Source organism: Pagrus major, chromosome 22 (genome assembly GCF_040436345.1).
Source record: "Pagrus major chromosome 22, Pma_NU_1.0".
NCBI lineage: Eukaryota > Metazoa > Chordata > Actinopteri > Spariformes > Sparidae > Pagrus > Pagrus major.
In genome coordinates this window covers 20118022-20127744 of record NC_133236.1, presented here as the reverse complement: position 1 = coordinate 20127744, position 9723 = coordinate 20118022, and positions in this window count along the sequence as shown.

Sequence of the window (9723 nt, the reverse complement as noted above, 5' to 3'; positions counted from 1 at the left end):
TGAGCACGTATCACAACAGGAGATTTCACCTTGTCTGTTCAAACACATTACCCCACCCATTCTGCACAAGGCTAGTTTTAACCAAACACAAGCTTGTACAAAGTACACTTGATACCATCACAAGAGAGAACGGTGAAAGCCGACACTGCTGCTGATTTTTTTCTCTAGTCCTGGTGAGAATGTGGGCCTTTATCCTTGTTGCTCAATACAGGACAAAAATCTTACCAATCTTATCAAGAACCGAGAAAACTTGTTTCTGTCTTTACAAAGAACTCTGCGCTATCTTTTATCTCCTTATTTACCCAGAGACACTGAGTCATCAAGTAGGCTTGGTGCTCATTACAGGGTAAATGTTGTGCAATAAATGTTTACTCCAGCCTATTCATCTGTAAATCATACGGTGTGATGTGTCCCAGTGGGAGTGCAGTTTGTCAAAGCCATCAAAACAGTATTGTGCAACAATAACGATTCAAAGAGGAAATATGTTTTTGTGGTTATTAAATCAAAATTTGGGGTCTTGTATTTTCTTACTTGCTCTATCTTACTGGTTGAGTTCAGTGGCCTGTTGATACTTGTGCATGGTCAATTAAAGCTGATGACACGTTTTAGATCAATCCCCTGAGCTTGTCAGAAACACTTTGGTTGTATTGCTTAAAGCTTGGGTTGGTAAGATTGTAGAAACTAGCGAGAGCAAGCTAAATCTTGAAATATCAAACTGGAAAAATCCCACCGCTTCCCTTCAGGCTGCCTCCAGTGCCACTCCTCCAAAACACATGAACGTGCGCTGCCTGACTAAACAGACACTGCTTGCCCAGTAGCTCTCGTTGATCAGATGGGAGATGTATTAGCTGCTCGTTCGCTGTGTTCAACAAGCTTTCTCATCTTTTGTAGTCTAATAAACAAATAAATAACAACTTTGTTAAATGTCACAATCATATAAACACAGCCAAAATAGCGGGCACAAACGCACCTCAGTCCAAAAAGGCTACCCGATGCAAGAGTTACTACTTACTGCTGTGGGTGTGTGCTTTGTGCTAACGTTAGCCGCTGAACGAGTCCGATGTGTCACGGTTTGAGTTTTTGGTTATTCCTCCTGCCTTTTTTTGTGCGCGCACTTGTGTTTATTATTATTTGTTCATTAGCCCCTGTGTATTTAATTGTGTTTTCCCTTACTCTGTCAGTGTGTTTGTTTTCATCCTGCATCTGTTCCCTGTTCCTCTTGTGTTCCTGCTGCGTTCCCCATGGCTCTGTAGTTTGATACCTGCCTTTTTGTTGCTTGCATTTTGGACTTTGATTTTTGGGTCCAAAACATTACATGTTGCTGCTGCAGCAGCTCTGTTCTTTGGCTCAGGGGCAGTGTGCTTTGTGCTACTGAGTTAGCTAGCTGCGGAACAACAGGCTCAGTGGCTGTGTACTGTGAGCACAGCGCATTGTTGTCAATGCTAACCTAACCCAATACCTCATGCCCTACTAACATGTAAGAAAAAACATTATCATAATGAACGTAAACAACGAACATGGCTATTGTTAGAACTGACCGCTTTCACCGTTTATAGCTACTGGAAAATTTTGGCTGCATTTTCTCTCCCATAATAGCTTTAGCAATCTATCCGCCTAGCCTTGTGAAAGACGCCATTCACGTGCAATGAGTTCAGAGTGCACGCAGGCAGGCAGGTAAGTTGGTAGATGGACAGGTAACCCGTCCAGTCCTTTCATATGGGCTGAATGAAACAACTAGATGGGCTTATTATGAGGTCTGCAACAGCCACAGATACTGGATTTGTTTTTTCTCTTATTGTCAGAGCCTTTGATTAAATTATTGCGACACATAAAGCCTCTAGAATAACTTACCAGCCCAAGCTTTAAAATCACAACAGACCGTTAATTTGAAACTTCCATTGTAAAGTCATGACATAACAGTACCAAAATTAATTGGTCTAAACAACAGCATAAGTACTTTGAAGACAAAAACCCTGATGCCAAAACACCCACATACTTGTTAAATAACTCTTCAATGAATAACAAATGGCAGTTTAGTACTGTGCAGCATCCAGTTGGACTCATTTAATGTGCTTTGTCCATCATACTTATCCCACTGGAGTCCATTTCTGAACATGTGCATCAGTCTATTGAAACCATAAAACAATTCATTTTACAGCTTAGTAAATGCCTTGGTGGCCTGGACAGCTGGACCATACTGGCGTTCTTCTTCTGTGCATATAAATACCTGAATATATGCTCAAATGTTCATTAAAAACATTAAAACCATGAGTGATAATGAGAAGTTACAATGCGTAATGTGTGTGAACATTATAAACATAGTGTAATATGTAATATTGTAATGGCAAGCGGGAGGAGCTGATGTAACATATGTATAATGAAAGAATTGCAATTGGTGATAATTATCCAAAATAAAAACAACTCTCCAGTTCACTTCAACATGCTCTGCACTACCTACGCAAATGCCTCGATAAATGTTGGTAATTTATGTTTAAAAAAATCACAGATATGTTGGAACACTTCTTTAGATTTCAGTTTTCAATTTTATCTTGTGACAGTGCTGTGCTTATGATCCGGTTAGGTGTACGCACAACAACCACTTGGGAACGAGTGAGGAATAGAACATTTTTTGGCTGACAGTACCTGTTTTGTTCACCACAGACACAGCTGGAGATGTCCTGACGTCACGTCGAAAATATCCTGTTTGTATTGCCACAAACAAGGCTAGAAATTGTCCTGTGGTCAATTTTATATTTGTATATAAATATCCAATTTCACGGTTACAAATTGTGAAATGCAGTCTTGACCTGCGGTCACTGGCTTGGCAGCCTTTTTGCCTGTAACTCGACCACAAACATGATGTTTTCACACGAAGAAAATTGAATGTACCAGTGGTTTGCAGAAACATTAACTGCCAACATTTTCCTGGCCAATTGGCTGAATGGGTGACTGAGTTAGGGTTTTCCACAGCAATAAAGAGAAACCCTTGATCTTCACTAGTGTCTCCTGCAGGCAATGCTGCTCCTGAACCCAAACTAGACCGATATTAATGGAGTGAACGACAGTGAATGGTCGACCTATCAGTCCTCAGGGCTGTCCTCTTTGCTTTCCTGGGATTTAAAATATGTTCTGGCTGTATCTGAGAATGAGTTCCTAAAGGAGTGAGGGAGAAAGCAGCAGTATGAATTTATGCAAACCCGTTTTTATCGTATTCACCTCAAACTGCAAGAAAACAACATCAAAGTACAATACCGGCGTAAAAATATTGAACAAGCGTTTGGAATCCCCGCTGGCTCATTATGGTTGTGAGATCAAGGTTTGACTGCAATGGATGGAGATTAAAGAAAAGAAAATTTCATCAAAAAAGTAAGAATTTAAAAAGTGACTCCCTGTTCTTTGCTTCCTTGTGTAATTGGAAACATTCACTGAACTGTAATCTGAAACATCTGTGGCTGGACCTAACCTTAAACTCACCAGATCTACTTGTTTAAAAGGCAGAGGGCAGCACTGGAATGCACAGTGTGAAATTCATTAGTCTTGCATTGCCTTTGTCTTAATTATCCTACAGTGATTAAGACTGTCTGAATCAACACCATATGTCTACCTATCTACACCTTTAAGAGAAAAGACATCATATGGTTTGGCATTGAAAAGAACACAAATGACACAAAGACGTTTCACCTCTTCCAGACCAGTTGCCTACAATATAGCACTTAGTATTTCAATAACCTGGATGACTGAAAAACCTTCATCAACAACACAAATGACCTTACAGCCTTTTATTTATTCCCCTCAAATCATGCAAAAATATTAGTACAAATTTTCCGTGTCAGTGCATAATTATTAGCCCACACCACATCTGGTTTTCGTGTTGATTGCACATATTCAGCTGCTTTTGATTTCTTTTGATTGGCTTCCCTAAGGTCAGAATGAACCACTGCATTGGGGGTTCTGCAGAGTTTTCTCATACTTCATCCTTATTTGACCTACTTGTCAAATGAATCAAGATAATTTCAGATACGTTTTCAGATCTCGGATTCTTGTGAAAAACAGAGCTATGCCAAAGTAACAATCACTGATTCCTTGCAGGAATGACAGTAATTTTAAATCTGTTCATGTAAGAATCACGAGCATGTTGTCGATAAACATCTTTTAAAAAACATCCCGGAATTTCAATTTTTTATTGTAAGTTATCAATACTGCTGTCCGGAATACTGCACAAGTCATTCTTATACAGCTTCTGCTTCCTTTCTGCTTCTTTCTCAGTCTTTCTCACAGTCTAAAGCGATTATAGTGGCTTTGTGAAGTTGCACTCGTGCAGCTATTAGCCAAGTGAAGCTAAACTCCCTGTATTGTTACCTGCCCCTCTAGAATGTGCCCTGTAAAATATCCGATCCCGATTTTAAAACTGCTGAGAACCTGAACTTCTTTACGGCTACTGAGAACTGGCTCACTTCTAATGATACAACCCCTGCTGGCTTTTCTACAGTAACCTCTATTACTGAACTTTACTGAAATTTCTCCAAGCTTTATCATTATTACTTCTGCCAATGAGGGTTGTTCGTTAGTTGGTTTGTTAGCAGTATTGCACAAAAGAAGATTTCCACAAGAACTTGGAAGGACGATGGGTCTTGGCTCAGAATGGACCCCAGTAACTTTTTGTTAACTTGATGGAAAAAAGGTGGCATCTACTAGTGAGTGCAATTAGATGTGACCACAAATGTTCACCAGTCTTGTGTGTTAGCATTCTGAACCTAATGGGGATGACATTACTTTTGCAGGTATTTAGTCTTAATTTTTTTCTCAAAAAAATGGCTATATGAAAAGCTAGGGGGTTAACCCTTAGCCCCTCTGTTGAGATATTTCACTCGAAACTTCAAATGTCAACCTTGGGATCATAAACATCATTAGAGTTTATCCTCTACAGACCTTGAATGCCGACAGAGTTCGTGCCAATCCATGAAATTAGACATTTCATTAAACAATTGGCAGGTCAGGTTGTTTGCGTCTTTTATAGGAATTGGCTTTCAAATACAAACATCTCAAAAATCACATTTTCATAAATGATGCAAATCAAATACATTAATGTTGCAATGAGGAACAAAGTGTTTTAATATAGTTGTTGAATACACACACACACTCTCTCTCTCTCTCTCTCTCTCTCTCTCTCCCTCTCTCTCTCTCTGCCCTTTGACTCAGGGGTAAAAGATGAAACATGACTCCAAAGACTCCTACAGTTGAATCTAAGTGCAGTGGCAGTGTTTGCAGTCATTTAGCACGTTGTCTGATTGACTGTCTGACTGTGTCTGCTTAATTGGAAAAAAGACAGAGGGAGCAGGCTCGGAGAGGGACGGAGAGGGAGCACAGTAAACATGAACACTGACACCATTAGTCACTTTTCCCCTGAGCCCTCTCACTTTTATTTGATTCTTAACTTATGCTGCTAGTTGGACAAACATATTCTACGCTTTAATGTGACTCTGCATCACCCGCTAATTGTGTTTTCATTGAGCCATTCACAATAATTACCATCCATCCTAGAGACGTGAATGAAACCGGCTGACTCAATTAAAAACCTCTTGCAAATTATAAGATATAATTGCTGCAGGCATCTTTTGCTTGCAGTTATTGTTTGAGTGTTATGTAAAGTAACTGATAATTGGTAATTATGCATGCAGTGCTAATTACCAGGAATATAAGGTCACCTCCCACTCAATTAGTCAGTGTCTGTCACAAGCTCATCTTACTGTATTTCAAAAAACAAGTGTGTTTGGAGGATTACTGCTGCAGTGTTTTTTATGTGATACATCGAAAGCTTTGATTTCCTTTCACTTAATCTTTTCCTAGGACAATAACAGACTCTTCTTCCATCTAAGGAAGAATAGCTGGAGAACATTTTAGAGCATTTAAACAGTCAAATGTTTCCATCAGAAGTTGGTGGAGACCAAAACAGAGTCAAAATGAGGTTGAATATTGGACTTACATTCAGCAGGTGGACAGAAACATGACAGAAAGGTGTAGAAAGGTGGGTGTTAGCCAACAGATTCAACATATCGACAACATGTCAGCTGACAGCATGTTCCACTGCTCCCAAGAGGCCAAAAATCAGTTAATGCAAGGTTTAGGCCACGCAATCCCCTCGTACAAAATATGCTCTTGTAAAAAGTAAAACTTGACGGGATAGGTTCCATCCCAAGTGCAACAGTGGTGTTACCCTGTAGGCATACTGATACACCCTGGAGTGCACTTCAACATCACTGCTGCAGGAGGTCAGAAAAAAGTTGGAAAATAACCAAATCAAAGCAAAAACCTCTAATGAAGATAAAACAAGCAGCATTTATTTGAATGTAGTCAGACAGTCTGGTGTAGTAGGCACCACAACATCCTTTTCTACTCAAAACAGGTCCAAATTGATTTTTTAATCAAAATACTGTAATTCCATTGTAGTAGATACATAAATTTTGCAGGATAATGAGCAAAGACACAATAGGTTTCTTTGTTAATTCCTGCCAATTCACTTTATTTTCACTATGTCCAGAACACATTGAAGCGATCAGTGATTGCAACACTCCAGGAATATAAATCTGTTATATTACAACATTGGAACAAAGTTTTAAAAAAGTAAAGAGTGCCAGTGAAGACTTCAATTATTATACATAGCAATGAAGTCCAATACCTTGTTAGCGATAGCTAAGCGTTTGAACTGGAATCATTCTTATGTATCAGCTCTACTCTCTCTCATTGGCTTGGATATTTTTTAAGGGGCAATTTATAACATGTGGCCAGAATTTTTAGTTTAAAACATTTAAAAAATTGACTATCATTATCAATAGTGATGACTGTGTCAAAGACATTTATGTTCTGTGTTGCAGAGATGTCTAGTGAAGTAAGCGTGCTAACCAATTAGCCCCTGACCTCCGTTGGTGTCTGAGGCTGTGTTCACTGGGAGGCTGCTGAGCCCAGTTAAGCTGAGCTCTGTTGCTCATGTTGACTCCCCATATGATCCTAGGTCCACTCCAGGTATGCAGGTAGACTCCAGTCAACTAACAGGGGCCACCTAGCTGCACGGCTAACTGAGCTAACTTGCTAGCCAACAGCCAAAGATAGCCTCAGCAAAGAGGACAGTGAGTGGCAGTTAGTGGTTATGCTGACATCTATATTTTTATTCTATTCACATACAATACATCCATACACATCCTATACTCTTAGCTAGCAGTTGCAGTTACCTACCTTGGAACCAAATCTCACATGCTGTACAAATTACAATAAGAGGGCAAAAATTCCAAACCCTCCATCTTTAAAAACAATAGATAATAAAAGACAGATTTTCAGCAACTCTGTAAATGTTAAGTTATTTCCACGAAATGGAAGTGTGGCCCATGGCCAGATGAATCATCATATAGAACACATGCAATGCGCATCCCATGAATCCATCATAATGTGGAGCAGATGAAAAGCAAATCTGAGGTGTCAAGTCAGATAAAAGCAACCAGGGAAATGGTTGTGAATGACTAGATGTCAAATCAGATGAGAAGTGGCCAAAAAAAAGAAAGAAAGAATCCTGCCATCTTTTTCCCTTTAACCCCAAATAAGTGTATTCTGAATTATGAGGGGTACACTGCAAAAACAGATATCTCTGTTTTCTTTTATTTTCTCAAATATTTGTTTTATTGTGCAATCAAGGTAAGGAACCTGTGTCAAATAATGTACTATGTATTTCAACATAACCAGCTTGCGGGCCAACATTGTTAGCATTGCTTTATACAATCTGTATCTGTGGTTTGAGCGATGCATACATTATTCCCTAACTTCCATGTGTTATCCATATGTTTGTTTCATTATTTAAATCACAGGGGAAATGTACAAAGTGCAGAGGTCACAGTGCCATACTAAAGACCCATTGCTCCAAAAGTACACGCTCCCTGTCCTTGTAGTTCAGTGACAGCCGGCCCTGTCCATGGTGCTGAATTGATGGGGGTCTGCCCATTTAGATAAAATATGTAAACATAAAATGTAATATTTCTGCATTAAAATTTCCTAAAAAAAACGACTAGGCCTTTGCTATATAGTATTTTGTTGAGCTGTGTAAATTTCTTAAAGCTAATGGTGCGTTTCATTCGTTCACCTGTCGTTATACTTTCAGAGAGCGATGAAGAAAGCCTGTGAATGTGACTGTGAATTTTAAAACATTACCTCGTCCATTTCTACCTGAGCAATGTAGATTGATTTTCCTCTGCAATGCTGTTTTTTTTTAAAGAATGAACACAACTCACATGAGCCCAGGCTACTTATGTTTTTTTGTCTGTTTTGAGCGAGCACAATGGCAGAAATTACATACTGTGCATTTAACAGGCTTTCTTTCTGGTCTTAGACCAAACAACATACCCTAACCTTAAGACTAGCTTGACACTAAGATACTAAGGCCCAAAAACTCCAGGGAGAGTGTACATTTTTAGATCTTTGGATCACTGGGATTTTTGTTTCTGGTCGAACGTATCATCAATCTTATTGGCTTTTGGTCCAATGGGACATTTTTCCGACTATTAGGGTTTCAGAATAACGGGTTGTCAGGACAATGGGTAATAGCAACAGGGCACGCATAATGTGATTCTTCTGAGATCTAGACCTGTGGAAGGAGAACTAATGCTATATAGCCTCCCCCTTTCAATAATTTGGGATGAACACAACAGGAGCTGCAGATAACTCAAGAGTTGTTGAAATTCAATTCAACAATAAAGTAACATCTGATGGGATCAGTGCTAATGTCAGTAGGCCCGGTTAGCTAGCTTCCACTTTTTGATTAGAATACAAATGTTGGCCATTTTTAGGGGATAATTGCAGCTAAGTGTGCCAGCAGGAACCAGTTTAACTTGGAGAAAAAGAGCTTGCTTTAATATTTGTATGATGTAACTACAGTATGAAATACTCCAGTCAGAAAGATAGATACATACTTTATTGATCCCGATTGAAATTTAGACATCCAGTAGCAGCATACAACTTACAACAACAAACATGGCATTGGTGCACCACAAAAGTTGACAGTGCGTCTCCACAATGCCAGCCCTTAAACTTCAGTCGACCGCTGCTGTGAGACCCTCCATTCAAAGAAAATAAGCTTTTTCTACAAATATGGTGAAAAAACTAAAAATTACACACAATAGCTGCAGTATCAATGTAGTTTATATTTCAAAGAATTCAAAGCTCAGCTTGACTTTACATTCATATAAATTTAAAGGGCTTTAATTGTAATTGTGGACCTGTTTGGCAAAGGATATAAAAATCCATCATGTAAACAGCATCAGAGGTTTTGAGGTAATGAGTCATGGCCATATGTTGGTTTGATTTGAAACATTTTCCCGAGATTAGGTTAAAGCTCTCGCAGCAATTAAGACAACCACTAAAAAACATTCAAAGCATTCTTTGCAAAACAGCTCAGCTTATTTTTTATAATGCTGCTTACTTTTTGGGTGGAAAACAAATACAGGCTGTATTCAGGCAGTCCTTTATACCATTTTCTGATTAAATAAATCCCTTTCATTTGTTTTTGACTATAGTGTGAAAGACAGTTTTGGACAGGTGAGACCAGCATGTGATGAAGAACACAAGCTGAAAGGCATTAGTACCTTAATAACATTTTCTTTTATTTTGCAAGTCTGCTGGAGTTTGAACTCTTCAGGCTATTTTCCTTTTCTGTGTATGCTCCTTGAAAGTAGGTACAGCTGT